The 18,120-nt window shown below is 37.3% G+C and overlaps 2 protein-coding genes across 9 annotated transcripts in view; one reads left to right on the top strand and one right to left on the bottom strand.

The window, feature by feature from the left end:
• PHC3 (polyhomeotic homolog 3) overlaps window positions 1–1,055 on the top strand; it is an 86,896-nt gene extending 85,841 nt beyond the window's left edge. For 5 of the 6 annotated variants that reach the window (XM_038583861.1, XM_038583864.1, XM_038583863.1 and 2 more), the window contains one exon: window positions 44–1,054. The gene's annotated coding sequence lies outside the window, so the exon portion shown is untranslated. Of the gene's footprint in view, window positions 1–43 lie in introns of all 6 variants that reach the window. The other variant, XM_038583859.1, reaches the window with a different exon arrangement.
• Window positions 1–18,120, bottom strand: part of GPR160 (G protein-coupled receptor 160) — a 46,317-nt gene that overhangs the window by 5,741 nt on the left and 22,456 nt on the right. The gene's annotated exons all lie outside the window — the stretch shown is intronic.

Raw genomic sequence — 18,120 nt, 5'->3', positions numbered from 1 at the left:
GGATTAGAGCCAGTCATTAACTGCTTATATTTTTTTTTTTCAGGAAAAGGAAGAAAGGGGATACGTTTAGGTTGAAGTCCCCCCAAAGACCCTGAGATGTGGGTATATAGAACATGGCATCTCTTTAAAGAAGTCTTGCTTGCATTGCAGTTTTTACCTCTAGGCTTCAGAGTCTAAACCAATAGTTCTCAAACTATTTGGTTTCAGGACCTTTTGACTTGTTGCATGTTAACATAAGCAAAAAAAAAAAAAAATAATAATAATAATAATATTAAGGAAAAATTACTGTATTTTCCCAAACAGAAAAATTTAGTGAGCAGAATGGCATTTTTTTCACATTTCAGAAACTGCTTTGGTGTTGAGCTCAACAGCAGGTAGCTGAATTCTCATCTGTAGTTGATCAGTTGTGATATCACACATCATGTAGCTTTTTGCAGAGTCCTATGTACACAATGAGAGACTTGAGAATAAAAATACATAATACTATAGTCCAATAGTTGTGTTATACAGTCTCAAAAAAGTCTGACAGAACCATTTGCACTAAAGAGCAGTATGTAGAGAGGAGCAGGGTTAACCCTGTGGTCTACTCTTGTACAGAAAATGGAATGAGCACTGTAGCTAGATTTGCTGATCCCAATGAACGGAGAAAGCCTATAGCAGAAACAACATACTGACCCTCTTCCAGGGGTATATGTACCTTTTACCTAACCCTTACAACAATCACAAAAGGTAGGTATTTCTCCCCCATAAGGAAATAGGCATAAATAAATACATTTCCTGAGGTTGGATGACTAATAAACGTTGGAGCTGAGGTTCAAGCTCAGTTCTGAATTCAAAGCTCATGTTCTTCAGTAAGCTACATTATGGCTCAACTCACAACTGGAATTGTAAAAAAATTTATGTATTTGAAACAACTTTCTGAAAAGGTAACAATCCAAATAAAAGTGACTGTGTTGATTACTGGTACCCAAAGGGCTGTAACTAAACTAGTCTATGTGGATAACGTAATTTTATTCCTTCAAAAGGTAACTATAAATAAACTTTTCAAAATATTGTCCTGGCTCGATGTGTCAAAACTCAGTGAAAGAACAAAATGTCATTCAACTCTGACAACTTTTGAAGAAACATGTTTTTATACATTTCCACAGTATAATTAAATTCAATATAGGAAGTTAAAATACAGGAAACAGGTTTTTACTTGTTTTTAAAAATACATAATATAATTTACATGGCACAAAAGTCAAGTTATAGAAGTGTATGCTGTGAAAATTATTCATCTTTCCCACCCTTTCAACACCCCTCAGCCCCGACTCCTCACGATCCAGTCCAGTTCCCTCCCTAGATAAAACTATGGTTACCAGTTACTTGTGTATTTTTCAGAGATACTCTAAAGCAAGGTTTTAAAAAGAAACTTGATATTTCCATGTTGTTAAGGCACCTAGAAAAGAATTCTTGACATGCCCTTTCCCAAGTCTCATTCATAGACTGATAAAATCACATAAGAGCTGCAAAGGTAGAGAACACAACAGAATACAAACTCAATGATTAGTTAGATCAGAGGAGTACTTCCCACCAATCCCAAACATAAGGCTGGCCATGAGGAAGGTCAGCGAGGCTTGGCAGGAAGACCGGAGTAGGGATTACCTCAGAGTAGGGTGACAGGTGATCTCTTCTTCCTGGAGTATACAATCGCGGTGCTCACTCCTACCTACTTCTCTGTGTCTAGGCCCACGGGGAGATTTCAGTTCCTTGACCCTTAACTATTAGGTGGGCCCACGATGTGGCTCTTTCTAGCCAAAGGGCTATGAGGCCAAAGCATTTAATTGCAGAGGAGAGCCCTTCAGTGCTCTCTCCTCCTGCCACAGGGAATAAAGAGGCCACGTGTTCCAGATGGTACGGCCTGAAATGGTGCATCCTCTGTCAACCTGGGTCCTTGAGTGACTGGAGCAAAGCCCCTGATGATTCACAGTGGATGATGTGAACAAGAAATAAAAGTCTGTCGTATCAAGCTGCTTGGATTTTGTGATTATTTCTTATGGCCTATCCTAACTCAGTTTCATGTACTTTGAAATTTTTCAACAGCATGTATTATTAATATTATCAGAATTTTAAAAAGCTATAGTAGAAAACTACTTTGAAAAGTAACAGTGCGGGATGTCTGAGTGGCTCAGTGGTTGGGTGTTTGCCTTTGGCTCAGGTCGTGATCCCAGGATCCTGGGATCGAGTCCCACATCGGGCTCCTGTAGGGAGCCTGCTTCTCCCTCTGCCAATGTCTCTGCCTCTCTTTCTGTGTCTGTCATGAATGAATAAATAAATCTTAAAGAAAAAAAGAAAAAGTAACAGTGCAAATGTCAGAAAATTGGTAAAGTAAAAATTCAGGTTTAATTTCCCTTACATTAACTGCTTTTGCATTGTTTGGTTCTAATTATATTTGTCTGCATTGGAAAAGAAGGTCTCAATTCAGTGACCTAAGTTTCTACCTTAAAAAAAAAAGGCGAATTAAACCCAAAGTAAGCTAAAGGAAGGCTATAAGAGCAGAAAACAATGAAGTTTATAAAACAAAGAGAACAACCAATGAACCAAAAGCTGGTTCTCTGGAAAAACAAAACAACAAATTGATAAAACCTCAGCCAAACTAAGTAAGAACCTGCCAAAATAAGGAAAGGGAGGACCTCACTACACATCCTACAAACATTAAAAGGATAACAAAGGACAATTACGAATAATCTTAATAAATGAGACAACTGTCATGAAACAAATTTCTGGAAGGACAATACCAAATCTCATTCAGAAACATCCCTAACAATCTCTATTAAAGAAACAGATTTTGCACTTTAAAATCTTCCCACAAAGAAAACATAGGGTCAGATGTCTTCATTGCTAAATTATATTAAACATTTAAGGGAAAAATACCAAACTTACACAGATAAAGATAGAAATGCCTCCTAACATCCTTGACCAGAATCTCCGTGATACCAAAAACAAAGACATTTTAGGAAAACTAAATTATAAATCAACATCCCTCAAGAACATTGTCCAAAAAAACCCTTAAAATATTATCAAATTAAACCCATCTATATATAAAAATAATAATATACCCTAATACATCACAGCCAATGCAAGCTTGGTTTAACATTAGAAAATCAATATAATGTAATTCACTGTTACCAGAATAAAGGAGAAAAACTGTTAAGATAATCTGAATTGACACAGAAAAAGTAACAAAACCCAACGTGATTAAAACTTTCACAAATAATAAGAGGGAACTTCCGAGCCAGATAAAAAGCAGCTATAAAGAAACCCTAAAACCTAACCTCATGCTTAGTGATGAAGGAATGGCCTCATTTTCCCACTTAAGATCCACCCTTCACTCCTCAACATTTTTTTGGAAGTTCTATCCAGTACAATAAGGCCTTAAGAGGAAATATAAGGCATGCAGACTGGAAAGAAAGAAAACTATAATCATGGATCATGTTCTTAGAAATCTAAACCTATAATAAAGCTACTAAAAGTAACAAATTTAGCAAGGGCACAGGTTTTTAAAAAATTCTATTTCTAGACACTAGTGATAAACAATTGAAAAATGAAATAACAGTAGCAGTGCTAAAAATTTGAAACATTTATGGTTAAATTTGACAAAGCACATGCAAGCACAGTATTTTGAAAATTTTAAACAACACAAATCAAAGATCTAAATTCACACATATACCATGGGTTGGAAGACTCAGTATTTTTTTTTAAGTTTTCTTTTTTCATTTTTTAAAGATTTTAAAAGATGTATTCATGAGAGAGACAGAGAGAGAGGCAGGCTCCATGCAGGGAGCCCGATGTGGAACTCAATTGGGACTCCGGGGTCATGACCTGGGCCAAAGGCAGACGCTCAACCACTGAACCACCCAGGTGTCCCATGAAAACACAGTATTTTTTTATTTTTTTATTTTTTTATTATTTTTATTTTTATTTTTTAAGACATAGTATTTTTAAAAAATATTTATTTATTCAGGAGAATACACAGAGAGGAGAGAGAGAGGCAGAGACACAGGCAGAGGGAAAAGCAGGCTTCATGCAGGGAGCCCGACATGGGACTCAATCCTGGGTCTCCAGGGTCACACCTGGGCTGCAGGCGGTGCTAAACCGCTGACCCACCAGGGCTGTCCTAAATATTTCTTTTTCAAAGCATTGTTAGGAAAAAGGAAAGCTACAGGCTGGGAGAAAATGTAAAATGTGACCAGTGACTTGAATCCAGAATGTAAAAGGAGTCTCACCACTGAGTAAGACAATTAGCCCATTAGAAAAATGGGCAAAAGCTTTGAACAGACACACTGAAAAGACACAAATGCAAATGAAAACCACAATGAGATACCGCTGCACACCCACTAGAATAGTAAAATTTAGAAGACTGACAATACGTGTGATGGCAAGGAAATAGAACAACTCGACCTCTCAGACCCTGCTCCATCAGTTTGGAGCTTTCTGACAATGTTAAACATTCAATTCCCACTTCATCCAGTAACCGTACTATTAGCTATTTAGCCAAGAGAAATGAAAACATATGTCCACAAAATGTGTACACAAATGTGCGTAGCAGCACATTCATGGGTCCAAACTGGAAATGTTTCATACGTCCATCAATAGGAGAATGAATAAACAAATTGTAGTGTATCCATACAGTGTACTTCTCGGCAATTAAAAGGAATGACTAAAAAGGATATGTGCTACACAGGGATAAATCTCAGAAATGTGCTGAATGAAAAGAACCCAACACAAAAGAGTACTGACTGCATGGTTCCCATCATATGGAATTCCAAAATAGCAAAACAAATCCATAAACCAGACAGACCATGAGGGAAAATCTGAGGCCAGGTGGTGGCAAGAGGGCACCAGGCAACTTTCTGTAGAGACGCAAATGTTCTATATTTGGATTGAGGTGGTGGTTCGACTCTCTTGAGAATACATTTTTCAAAATTCAAACTGTACACTGAAAATGAGCGTACGGTTTATTTATTTTTAAGGATGTTCATCTCACAGTATTGGATATACAAGTGAAAGCCCGGAATTAATTTAAATACCAACAATAAGAAACTAGCTATATAAATTATGATATAACTTCCAATGAAAGATGGCATTTTGAATAAATACAATTACCTCTACTCGTTCTCATACTGCCACTAAACTAAGTTGAATTTGTACCCAATTCTAAAATGAACAAACAAACCTAATTTGTCACAGGTGAGGACACCAGGAAAACAAGTCACTATGTTTTTAAACTGGTAAAAACAGAAAACAAAACACTTCCTTATTTCTTCCCTTTCTTTTCTTTTTTCTTTCTTTCTTTACCACTTGGTGACAAGAACAGTAAGTGAGGGGATATTTACTTTTATAGAAGCACTCTAATTAAAGTGAAAAAGGAATAATAAAAAGTGAAAATCACCATTCTGTAACTCCTGATGTATTAAATGGAAGCAGCCAATGATCATCAGCAGCTACTAACAACCAAAGGAAGAGATGGAAGGATGTACCACTACCTATGAAGTAGACTTGCTGAAAACGGAACCTGACCAGGCCTGCAGATTCAAATATTTAACAAAAAAAGAAAAGAAAAGAAAAAAACATGTTAAATAACCCCAGAAGATTCAATAAGCAAAATCCAGATGGTACTCAACTCTCCACGACAAACAACTTATCTGCTCAATAAATTGTCTCAGTAACAAAAGATTAAATGAGATTTCAGATAATATCAAATAAGTGCAATGTGTAGAACTTATCTGAGTTCAATGAAACAAAAGAATTTCATTTATAAGACAACTGGAAATTAGAACACTGCATAGAAATTTGGGGGTATTAATGAGTTATTAATTTTTTGGCATTATAATGGTATTTTGTGATTGGCTAAACTGTGGCCCCCAAATTCATATGTGGAAGCCCTAATCTCCAGTACCTCAGAACGTGACTGTATTTGAATATGAGGCCTTGAAAGAGAAAATTAAAATGAAATGAGGCCACTTGGATGGGACCTAGCCCAATCTGACTGGTATCCTCATAAGGTGAGATTTGCACACACACAAGAGACACATAGGCAGGGCGCACACAGAGGAAAGGCCACACAAGGACATGCTAGAAGGTGGCTATCTGCAAGCCAAGGAGACAGGCCTCTGGAGAAACCAAATTTGTTGAGGCCTTGATCTTGGACTTCTAGCCTCTGAAATTATGAGAAAATAGATATTTAAGCCAGTATGTAATATTTTGTTATGTTAGCCCTACACAACTTCTATGGCAACTTAAAAGATGTAAAAATACATAATGAAATATTTAGATGAGATACGTTCTCTGGAATTTGCTTCAAAACAACACAGTATATAGGTCTGGCCGGGGTGGGGGTTGATGGGAGCATAGATGGGGCAGGACTGGTCACAGGTTAATGGTAATTCTATTTATTTGTATGTATGTTTGAAATTTTTCATGAAATTTTTTAAAGGCAAAAACCTCCAAGGACAAAAGAATTTATAGTAGACAGGAGAGAAAAAAAAAAAAAATTAGATCCCAGGTCCCTTCTCTGACTCAGTACAACAGATGACTACCTCTCCATGGAATAAGAATGGAGGTTTTCTCTGGCAAGAGTAAAAGGGATGGTCTCTGGACCCTGAAAAATTTTGAGAATGCTGAAAACAGGGAGACTAAGACAAAATACACATGTTAAATGTTGAGACCTGTGCAGCCGCCTTTTCCACTTTTGGGTTTTAGGAATACCATTATCACAAAAATATCTAACGATATTGAGCTTGAGTCTTCTCTAAGGAAATATACTAGATAGTGCCCTACTGATCAATATGACTAGACATCCAAAGAACCAGACATCCAAAGAAAATCTCAACTATGAAAAGTCAAATCCACAAGGACTGAAAAAGACAACTTGGAGGAAAGAGAATCAATGTTAGAAGAAAACTTTATTTAGAAACTCATTGCTTTCAGGGAGGAAATACTTCATCCATGAAACATGAAGAGAGGCAATTTAAAAATGACAACAGAAAACAAGAAAGCACTCTTGGAAAATAAAAATATGATCATGGCAGAAATGATAAGCTGAACATGAGTTAGAAAATTCAGGAAATTCCCAAAAACAGAATAAGGTAAAGGACAAAATTAGATAACCATTCCAACAGGTACAAAATCTCAATAATGGCTGTCACAGAAAGTGAATGATCTAGAAGGGAAGAAATAAAAGAAAAGGGCTATAACATTTTCTAGAACTAGTTTTTCAAGAGTAAGAGAGTCCATCAGTGCCCACACCTTGATGGAAGAAAACAGACCCACATGGAGGCACATCATTAGGAATTTCAAAACAGTAAAGAGATCACTAGTTTTCCAACAGAAAGATAAAAAGAACAGGTTTCATTCAAAGAAATGAGACCTGGATTAGATATCTTCAAAACAGGTAAATTAAGGGAAAGAAGAAAGCATTTACCTGCCCCATAAAAGAGGGCCGCCTGGATAACCAAGTAGCAGATGAGGGCAAGTATCTCTTTAAAGAGGATTCCGACTTGCAGAATGTAAAATAAATCGTAGACTTAGAATTCCATCGTTTTGCAACTAACTCTTCTTCCCCAACCTCCTACCCAGGAATTAACAGATAGGAACATTAACCAACTATCACTATCATCGTCACAACAGGAGAGAAACCAGACGTTCTCTGTCTCCTACAGACTGACCCTGAGTCTGACACAATCTCCAGATCAGCTGCCAATCTGAAAGAAATACAGAGGACACGAGGTGGGAGCAATTCACATCCCTATCAACAACTGAATGAACAGTGGTGTATCCACACAATGGAATACTGCTCAGCAAGAAAAAGGAAGAAAAGTATCGAAACTTGCAACAATAGGGATGAATCTCAATTCATCTCATAGTTATGTTGAATGAAAGAGGCCCAAGAGGGATGGATCTCAACATAATCTCATAATTATGTTGAATGAAAGAGGCCACGCCCAAAGAAAAAAGAGAAGTGTGCACTGCATGATTCCATTTATATAAAATCTTAGAAAATACACACTTGCTGTGATAAGGGAAGCAGATCCTTAGTTGAGAGGAGATCCAGAGAGGCAATGGGGAGAAACTACAAAGAAGCACAAGGAACTTTTGGGGGTGATAGTTGTATTTACAATCCTGATGCTGGGGATCTTTTCGTGGGTGCAAACATAGGGCAGAAGGTAGCAACTGTACACAGGAAGTATGTGCAGTTTACTGTATGTTAATTATACGTCCATCAAGAAAAGAAATACAGAGGACAGAGGGAAACACTGGGTGGTACCATGAGTGCGTCATCAGCAAAAGTTCCACTGCGGAAAACTCGGAAGGTCCAATGGTTCAGTTCTTCAATAGAAAAACAAGGGGAAAACGGAATGGAGAAGCAATCAGCAGAGTCCAAAAAAGAGACTGAAGACATGTCAGGGGCACCTGGGTGGCTCAGTCTGTGGAGTGTCTGGCTCTCGATCTCAGTTCAGGTCTTGATCTCAGGTGGTCGTGAGTTCGAGCCTCATGTTGGGCTCCACGCTGGGAGTGGAGCCTTTTTTTTTTTTTTTTTTAAAAAAAAGGAAAGATCTCTCAAATAATTTTTTAAAAGAGTAAACTAAAGTCTCCAGGGATACGCATTTGGGTGATAAAACGGTTTTTTAGAAATGCAAGAAAGTGACTGCTCTATGAGCCGTGTTACTCTGGGGAAAGGGAACTGGGTATGGGGAGACGTCACACAGAAGGGCTGTATGGGACAGAGGCCTAGTTCTTTATCTGAGTGGCAGTTACAAGGGTATTTGTCTCATAGTCCATTAAACTATACATTTTTATGTATGGCTCTCTGTGTCTGTACTTCAGTTTTTTAAAAGAAGATCTGTAAAAAATAAAAGGGTGAGAATGGGGTTGGGCTCCTCAGCAACACTGGAAGCCAGAGATACCCTTAACTCTAAGGGGTAAGTAGTTCAACCAAAAATCAAACAAGAAAAACTAAAAAACTTTGCGGGCATAAAAAATATAGGCAAAATCTAAAGGAAACAAACTGGGGGTGGGGGATCATTATAAAATGTTAGTCTCCCTAACTATAAAGTACTCTTGGATTAAACAGGAAAAGAAATCAAAGTTCAAGGGGTGCCTGCCTGGCTCATTTAGTAGGGCACATGACTTAATATTAGGGTTGTGAGTTCAAGCCCCACATTGGGCATGGAGCCCACTTAAAAATAAATAAATAAATAAGGGCACCTGGGTGGCTCAGTAAGTTAAACATCTGCTTTTAGCTCAACTCATGATTCCAGGGTCCTGGGATTGAGCCCTGCATCGGGCTCCCTGCTCAGCGGGGAGTCTGCTTCTCCCTCTCCCACTGCCCCTCCTCTCATCTCGTGAGCTCACACTCTCAAATAAATAAAATTTAAAAAAAATAATAAATTAAAAGAATACCAAAGCCCAATAGTGAGATAGTAAAATGAGCAAGGGATTCAAAGAGGCAATTAACACACATAAATAAAATGGGTTGTTAAACATATGGAGAGATGGTCAGCATCACTTACAAAAAAGAAACATAGAAACTTAAACTATACTGTTTGCTTCTTAAAAATGATACTGTTTGCCTCCAAAATTCATCAACAGAATATTTTTCTCTGTGAGGCTGTTGGAGTGTAACTGGTATACCTCCTGTGAAAAGCAATTTGGTTGGGGCTCCTGGGTGGCTCAGTGATTGAATGTCTGCCTTTGGCTCAGGTCATGATCCTGGGTCCTGGGATCGAGTCCCACATCAGGCTCCCCACAGGAAGTCTGCTTCTCCCTCTACCTGTGTCTCTGCCTCTCTTTTTCTGTGTCTCTTATGAATAAATAAATAAATAAAAATCTTAAAAAAAATAAATAAAAGCAACTTGGCAATATCTGTCAAAGTTACAAACACAGTATAAATATTCTTCGTGGGCAGCCTGGCTGGCTCAGTGGTTTAGCGCTGCCTTCAGTCCAGGGCCTGATCCTGGAGACCCAGGATTGAGTCCCACATCGGGTTGCCTGCATGGAGCCTGCTTCTCCCTCTGCCTGTGTCTCTGTCTCTCTCTCTGTATGTCTCATTAATAAATAAATAAAATCTTAAAAATAAATAAGTAAGCAAATAAATAAATAAATACTCTTTGAGCCAAGAATTCCACTCCTCAGGATTTATCTTACAAATTTACTTGTATGAATGAAAAATTGGGAGTTTTTAAGATTATTCATGGAAGTACTGTTCATGGTAAGAAAGGAATGGAAATAATCTAAATGTCCATCAGTAAGAAAACCGTTAAATAAATTATGACACACATAACCAGTGTAATAGAATGGGGCTGTCTTTCAAAGATGAGCAAACTCTCCACATACTGATGTGGACATGTCTCCAAGATACACTGTTAAGGAAAAAAAAGCAAGACACAGAAGAGTACACAGAATGCATCACCATTCTGTGTAAAAGGGGGGAGAGAAAAAGGATAGTTAAAAACATATTCCTTATATGCATAATGAAACTTAAGGACACTTAACAAGTTAGAAATGGTTATATAGGCTCATATAGGTTAGAAACTGCCTATCTGGCAATATATACATTTTCCCTACTACTAAAGTCCTCCTAATCACATGAATGTATCAAGTATTCCAAAAATTAAATACACTGAATAAGGAAAAACTAAGTTATTTACAATTGGTACAACTCTCAACTTACAAATGATTTAAGTACTCAGTTTAAGAAGCTTTGAAGCCTTTAATGTGAAAAAATTTTTTCTTTTTATTTTTTCTTTTTTGTTTTTTTACATATATATATTTTTAATTGGAGTTCAATTTGCCAACATATAGCATAACACCCAGTGCTCATCCCATCAGGTGCCCCCCTCAGTGCCTGTCACCCAGTCACCCCCACCTCCCGCCCACCTCCCTTTCCACCACCCCTTGTTTGTTTCCCAGAATGAGAAAAATTTCTGATGCAGAATTCTATACCCAGCTAAATGGTCAAATAAGTACTTTTTTTTTATTTTAATTTTTTTCAAATAAGTACTTCTACAAAACAAAGCCATCTTTAGGCATGTGAGGTCTTAAAAATGTCTGCATCACTTTAAGTTCTCAGGAAGCCAACAGAAGGCATATCCCATCAAAACAAGAGAAGAAACTAAAAAACAAAACAAAAACAGAGAGAGAGAGAGAGAAAATCATGGAACCAAGGCAATGGAGAATGCATTAGAAGAGGGGAAGAAGGCTCCTGAGGTGGAAAAGGAGGGCAAAGTGTATTTATACACCAGATGTACAGCACTCCATATAAATCAGAGTAAAGCATACAGCTACAGGAGAAATTTCTAGAAGATGGATATCCCAAGTCCCTTTGAGTGTACCTGAAGAGAGTTACAGAATAGGGAAGAGTTTAAGGCTGAACTAGCGAGAAATATAAAGAAATAAAGAAGAAAAGAAACCAAGGGAAAACAAGCTGTTGAGGAAAGGAAATGTAATGGTAATACACAGGCGACGGTGGCTAGCCGGGGACGGTTTCTGCAGAGTCCTCAAGTCAACACTTGACAGTGCTCTAAACATGATTAGAACATAGTAATCTTGACGGCCCGGGGCCTGGGAAGTGTGCATGGGTATTGCAATGGTTGTGGGGCTGCCCAGCAGGACAGAAGAGGCTTAAATCATCACCTTCCCCTTAGGGAGTAAACAGGTAATGCTTAGAGGGAGAAATGCCGTTTGTGTAGTAAGCATGTTACCAGAGGTAGGAAGGTAAATACCATCAACGAAAGGAACTGAAGTTGCCTGTGAGGAGCCAGCAGAGAAAGGACTTTTTTTTTTTTTTAAGTCCTGAATAAATCTGTGACCCAACTAGACACTCCTTTGAATAAGGCACCTCTGTTACTTGGGTAAAAATCAAAGTTATATTTGAAAATGACAATAAGGAAATTTTACTTTAAGACATGAGTCTGAAAAAAAAAAAAAGACATGAGTCTGTATTCATCTATTTTTAGGGCACACCGTTCCCCAACATTCTTTATCTCAAATCAGGATGCTGATGGCCCCCTGCAATCACTGTCCTCAGTATTAAACATGTTCCACAAAACCACCATCTAGGTCATGCTTCCCGTCATGTCAGTTGGTCTTGTTACTGCTCGTGTGAGGTCAGATCACTTGCCTGAGGTGTCTGCTGGGCACCTTCTCCCTCCTGTGATCAGTAAGTAACCTCCAGGGTAAATCTGGGAGACGGTGACACTACGCTGCTCCCCAACAAAGTTTCACCTCATACATAGTTTATCGTCCTTGCCTGAATCAATGACCATATGGGGAATTGCAAAACAGTGATTTTTCTAATTCTAGGATTCATTCTGCTTTCACAAATGGGCAATTGTTTTTTTCCTGGAACTATATTTTGGATTTGTTTTTACTCAATGTGTTATATAATCCACTGCCATCATTTTTCTTGTGAATGCCCAAAGGTTTTCCAAATTTCTCCCATTAGAGTTCTTTCAAGCTAGCTCCTGTGTCCTCTTGATATGTCTTGGGCTTTAAGTGCTCGTTTGCTTTCTGGCATCTTGACCTTCTGCTGACCCAGAGTCATTTTTTTATTTTCAAGGAACCCTAGTTCCTTTTATTGGAAAAAAAAAAAAAAGGTATTTAGACAGCAAAATCTGAGCTCAAGGTATGCACCTTGCACTGGGGTGTCACTGTGTCTAGGCCCTTTCAGTAGGTGGAGCTAGAAACTCATTTTTTTAAAAACCAAGAGTTCATACTGATGATAACCTCCAATTCAAAGCCAGCATCACAGGATTCCTCCTCTCACCTTACCTCATTCCAAAATTTTATCTCCCTTCTCCCATAATTAGAATCTGGTTCCCAATTGCATTAGTATTTTGATTTATTTGCTCTGACTACAATACAAACTAGTTTCTGACTTACCACACTGACACCATTGCCAACAACTAACAATAAAATAAAGGGTAACATTTCTTTTCCCCTCTTTTTGTCCTGAGACCATATCCCACTACGTGTATAGTCACACAGTGACTTTAACACAGTGTTAAAGTTACCAAATTCTTAGTTTTTCACTTTATGTTTACAATCAATCTGTTTTTATTAGTTGCTCTTTGTATATTCAATTATAGGATTTGCTTTGTTTTCATTCTATTTAATTTTATGTAATTGAATATGTAAAATATTTACATGGTTCAAAGTAAAACTATATATGAAAGAATACTCAGGAAAGTCCCATTTCCATCCTTATCCTCCTCCAAGCATATCCACCACCCACTTACTACTTGTTTCTGGTTTATAGCTCCTAAGCATCTTCTGCAAAAGTGATCTGTGGAGGTGTTTCCTCCAGAAAAATTACTAGGAGTGAAACTGCCCAGTCAGAGGGTAAACGCTTATATACTTCTGTTGGTTATCACCAAATTCTCCATAGTGACTGCTGACTTCCTTTTTTTTTTTTTTTTTCTTACCACAATAACTGGTCATCATTTGTTACCATACCACATTGTCACAGATTATTGAATATATTCCCCATGCTGCACTTTTCATTTCCATGACTGACCGGCTTTATACTTGGAAGTTTGTCCTCTGAATTTGCTTCACCACTTTTGTCCATCGCACCATCCATCTCCCATCTGGCAACAGCCACTCTGTTCTCTGTAGTTAAGAGTTTGTTTTCTGGGTTAGTAGTCTTGTTTTTTTTTTTTTTAATTTTTATTTATTTATGATAGTCACAGAGAGAGAGAGAGGCAGAGACACAGGCAGAGGGAGAAGCAGGCTCCATGCACCGGGAGCCCAACGTGGGATTCGATCCCGGGTCTCCAGGATCGCGCCCTGGGCCAAAGGCAGGCGCCAAACCGCTGCGCCACCCAGGGATCCCTGGTTAGTAGTCTTGTTTTTAAGACTCCTCATATAAGTGAAATCATGTGGTATTTTTATTTCACTTAGCAGAATGCCCTTTAGCTCCACCCATGTTGTCCAAATGGCAAGATTTCATTCTTTTTTATAGCTGAGTTCTATTCCATTTGTATTTGTGTGTGTGTGTGTGTGTGTGTGTACTTGTACCTTCTTTATCCACTCATTTATCTACAGACACTTGGGTTGCTTCCATATCTTGACTGTTGTAAATAATACTGCAATAAATATAGGGGTGCATATATCTTTTTGCACAAATGTTTTCATTTTCTTGGGGTAAATACCCAGTAGTACAATTACTGGATCATAGGATAGTTCTATTTTCAGTTTTTTGAGGAACCTCTACACTGTCTTCCACAGTGGCTGCACTAGTGTTCATTTCTACCAACAGTGCACGAGGGTTCCTTTTTCTCCATATCCTTACCAATAGTTATTTTCTGTGGTTTTGATTTTAGCCATCCTGACAGGTGTGAGGTGATATCTCATGGTGGTTTTGACTTGTATTTCCCTGAGGTGTCTGCTGGGCACCTTCTCCCTCCTGTGATCAGTAAGTAACCTCCAGGGTAAATCTGGGAGATGGTGACACTACGCTGCTCCCCAACAAAGTTTCACCTCATACATAGTTTTGGTTTTTTTTTTTTGGTGTTGAGTTGTAAAAATTCTTTATGTGTTTTAGATAAAAACCCCTTATCAAATAATATCATTTGAAAATATTTTTCCCATTCAGTAGGCTGTCCTTTTGTCTTGTCCATGGTTACCTTTGCTGTGTAAAAGCCTTTTATTTTGATGTAGTCCCAATAGTTTATTTTGGTTTTGTTTCCTTTGCCTGAAGGGCATATCCAGAAAAATGTTGCTAAGGGCGATGCCTAAGAGATTACTGTCTATTTTTCTTTTAGGGGTTTTATGGTTTTAGGTCTCACATTTAGTTCTCTAATCCATTTTGACTTTATTTTTGTGTATGGTGTTAGACAGTGATCCAGTTTCATTCTTTGGCATGTAGCTGTCCAGTTTTCCCAACACCATTTATTGAAGGCGTCTTCTTCCCATTGGATATTCTTGCCCCCTTTGTCACAGATTGACTATATAAGCATGGGTTTATTTATAGGCTTTTTCCTGTTCCATTGATCTATGTGTCTATTTTTTTGTGTCAGTACCATGTCGTTTTGATTACTACAGTTTTGTAGTGTACCTTGAAATCTGGGATTGCAATACCTCTAGTTTTGTTCTTTCTCAAGATTGCTCTGCTCTTACGGGTCTTTTGTGGTTCCATACAAATGTTAGGATTGTTTGCTCTAGTTCTGTGAAAAATGCGACTGGTATTTTGATAGAGATTGCAGACACTGAGTCTGTAGCTTGCTTTGAGTAGTAAAATTCTTCCATTCCATGAGCATGGAATACCTTTCCATTTGTGTTGTCTTCAATTTCTGTCATCAGTGTTTTATAGTTTTCAGAGTACAGGTCTTTCAGCTCCTTGGTTAAATTTACTCCTAGGTATTTTATTCTTTTTGATGCAATATGCAAATGGTATTTTCTTAATTTCTTTCTGCTACTTCATTATAAATATATAGAAATACAAGAGATTTCTGTATATTAATTTTGTATCCTTCAGGCTTACTGAATTCTAATAGTTTTTTGGTGGAATCTTTAGGGATTTCTCTATATAATACCATGTCATTTGCAAATAGTGAAAGATTTACTTCTTCCTTACCAATTTGGATGCCTTTTGTTTCTTTTTCTTGTCTGACTGCCAAGGCTAGGACTTCCAGTACTATGTTAAATAAAAGTGGAGAATATAAATATCCTTGTCTTGTTCCTGATCTTATCGGAAAAGCTCTCCGTTTTTCACCATTGAGTATTATGTGGACATATGTTTCCTCTAAACCCGCTTTGTTGTGGGTTTTTATCATCACTGGATGTTGTACTTTGCCAAATGCTTTCTCTGCATCTATTGAAATGGTCACATGGTTTTTAACCTTCTTTTGTTAATGTAATACATTACACTGATTGAATTGCAAATATCGAGCCACTCTCACATCCCTAGAATAAATCCCACTTGATTATGGTGAATGATATTTTTAATGTATTACAATTAGCTTTGCTAACATTTCATTGAGAATTTTGATATCTATGTTTATCAGGAATATTGGCCTATAGTTTTGTTTCATTTGTAATGTCTTTGTCTAGTTTTGGTATCAGGCTAATCCTGGACTTGTAAAATGAATTTGGGAGTTTTCCTTCCTCTTTTATTTTTTGGAATAGTTTGAGAAAAATAGGTATTAACTCTTGAGGTGTTTGGTGGAATTCTCCCGTGAAAGCACCTCATTCTGGACTTACATTTGTTTTTTGATAACTGATTCAATTTGTTACCAGTCTGTTCAAATTTTGTATTATTCCTGATTCAGTTTTGGAAGAGTGTATGTTTCCAGGGATTCATCCATTTCTTCTAGGTTGTCCAATTTGTTGGCATGTAATTTTTTATAGTATTATAACCCTTTGCATTTGTGTGGTGGTTTTACTTTTCCTTGTTTCTCATTTTATTTATTTAAGTCCTCCCTTTTTCTTTCTTGGGTGAGTCTGGTTAAAGTTTAACAATTTTGTTTATCTTTTCAAAGAACCACCTCTTAGTTTCACTGATCTTTTCTGTTGTTGTTTTTTAAGTTTCTATTTCAGTGTTTTCCACTCTAATATTTATTATTTTCTTCCTTCTACTAAGTTTGGGTTTTGTTTGTTCTTTTTCTTGTTCCTTTAGGTAAAGTTAGATTATTTGAGATTTTTTTTGTTTCTTGAGATAGGCCTGTATTGCTTTAAACTTCCCTCTCAGAACTGCTTTTGTGTCCTAAAGATTTTTAGATCATTGTGTTTTCATTTATTTGTCTCCATGTATTTTTTATTTTGTTGATTTCTTCGTTGACCCACTGGTTGTTTAGTATATTTTAGCCTTTATTTGTTTGTGGTTTTTCTAGATTTTTTCTTGTGACTTCTAGTTTCATACTATTGTGGTCAGAAAAGATGCTTGACATGATTTGGATCTTCTTAAATTTATTCAGACTTGTTTTGTGACCTAACATGTAATCTGTCCTGGGGACTATTCCATGTGCACTTGAAAAGAATGTGTATTCTGCTGCGTATTTTTGACAGAATGTTCTTTATAGATCTATTAAGTCCACCTTTGACCTCCCCTGGCCTTTCAAAGCCATTGCTTCCTTGTTGATTTTCAGTTTGGATGATCTATTCATTGATGTAAGTGGGGGTGTTAAAGTCTCCTACTATTTATTACTCTCAATTTCTCCCTTTATGCCAATAAATATTTGCTTCATGTATTTGGGTGCCCCTATGTTGGGTGTATAGATCTTTACAATTGTTATGTCCTATTGTTGGATTGATACCTTTATCATTAACTAATGCCCCTGTCTCTTGCTATAGTCTTTGTTTTAAAATCTATTTTCTCTAAATTATGCCTTCAGTTTTCTTTGTTTTGTTTTGCTTTGCTTCCATAGAGAATATCTATTACCATCTCTTCATTTTCAGTCTGTATGTGTATTTAGGTCTGAAATGAGTCTCTTGCAGGCAGTATATAGATGGATGCTGTTTTTTAATCCATTCAGTTACATCTTTTTGTGGGAGCATTTAGTACATTTAAAGTAATTGTTGATAGGTACATACTTATTTCTATCTTGTTCACGGTTTTCTGGTTCTTTTTCTAGTTCTTCTCTGTTCCCTTCTTGTGATTTGGTGGCTTTCTTGAGTGTTATGTTTGGATTCCTTTCTCTTTATTTTTTGTATATCTGTTAGAGGTTTTTGATTGTGATTGCCATTGGGTTATTTTTAGCATCCTGTGTAAGAGTCTATATTAAATTAATGGTCATTTAAATTCAAACACATTTTTTAAAAAAGATTTATTCATGAGAGATGCAGAGAGAGAGAGAGAGAGAGAGGCAGAGACACAGGCAGAGGAAGCAGGCTCCCCGCAGGGACCCCAATGTGGGACTCAATCCCGGATCCCAGGATCACAACCTGAGCCAAAGGCAGACGCTCAACCGCTGAGCCACCCAGGCATCCTATTCAAACATATTCCAAAAGCATTAAGCTTCCACTCCCTCCTCCACATTTTATGTAGGTCATATTTTACATCTTTTCATTTTGTGTATCCTTTGACTAATTTTGTTAGATACAACTGATTTTACGATTTTTTGTTGTTGTCGTTTTGACCTC

This window comes from Canis lupus, chromosome 34, assembly GCF_011100685.1.
Source record: "Canis lupus familiaris isolate Mischka breed German Shepherd chromosome 34, alternate assembly UU_Cfam_GSD_1.0, whole genome shotgun sequence".
NCBI lineage: Eukaryota > Metazoa > Chordata > Mammalia > Carnivora > Canidae > Canis > Canis lupus.
This window is presented reverse-complemented; position numbering and strand designations above follow the sequence as displayed.